Below are 1,180 nucleotides of genomic sequence, written 5' to 3'. Positions count from 1 at the left end.
CCCCGCGCCCATAGAAATAAACTACAACAAATAAAAACCTGCAGACTCTTTTTATTAAATTCTTCCCGTTTCATCTGTACAGAAAACAAACAAACAATAAACAACAAAAAAAAAAGAAAATGCACATTATTATGTTCAGAATCTCAGTAACATCTCAAAATTACACAGCATGGACATGTAAATAATAAAAAAAAAAAAAACAAAACACCACCAACCAAACCCCAAAACAACCCGAAACGAGGACCGGCCAGGATTTATACACAGAAAGGGCAAACAATTTACAAAAAAAAAAAAAAAAAAAAAAAAAAAGAAAGAAAGAAGTCTCCTTAATGTCACATTTGAAAATCATAATTAAAAAAAAAATAGAGCCTAAGTTCAAAGAGCGTCTGCTGTCCAGGAGGAATGGGCCGGGACTGTTCTGCACCCTGCGGTGCCACCCTGCGTTCCCCCACCCCTAAAACTCCCTAAAAACTCCCCCAAACTGGCGTTGCAGCCACCCCCACAGGCGACACTCACCCCTTCCCTGTGCGCAGCATCCCCCAAGGCCAGAGCTAGGTAAATACAGGGGGGGTTCAGGGCACGGTGATCCACCCGGGGCAGGGGGAACCCTTGCTTTTGGGTCAGCTACGGAACAAAATTTGGGTGTGGAAAGGAGAAAACAGTGACCTGCCTCCGGCCGGTGAGCAGCAAGGCGTTATTGCTCCCCCTCACCCCACCCAGGCAGCATTCGGGAACTCGACAGAGCGGGTGGGATGCAGAATTCCACTGGTCCGGGACAGAAAGAGCGGAGCCAGTTGAATTCTTCCCACTTTCCTCTCTGACCTTGCGTGTGATTCGGGTGCCCCGGAACCGCCACGGAGGTTTGGCCCCCACGCAGAGGAGGGGAGGCTGCACCAGGATCAGTACCTGGGGGCTGCCCTTGAAGATTTTTGAAGCCTCTGGTGACGAACGTGCTTTTATACAAACCGGCACTACAGCTGTTCAAGCCCACAGAGCGGTAATTTAAATAGGGACAAGAAGTGCTAGATGAAATGTTCCGGTTTCACACCACACTCATGCACTCATACACACCTCAAAACTACCTTTTCTTTTTTAAAACAAACAAAAAAAACCCCCCATAAAGTAAAAAAAAAAAAAAAAAAAAAAAAACACTACCCTCTTTTTTCACATAAATAATAAA

Source organism: Charadrius vociferus, unplaced genomic scaffold (assembly GCF_000708025.1).
Source record: "Charadrius vociferus isolate BGI_N301 unplaced genomic scaffold, ASM70802v2 scaffold1434, whole genome shotgun sequence".
NCBI lineage: Eukaryota > Metazoa > Chordata > Aves > Charadriiformes > Charadriidae > Charadrius > Charadrius vociferus.
The sequence above is the reverse complement of the archived record's forward strand: the minus strand, read 5'-3'. Positions refer to the sequence as shown.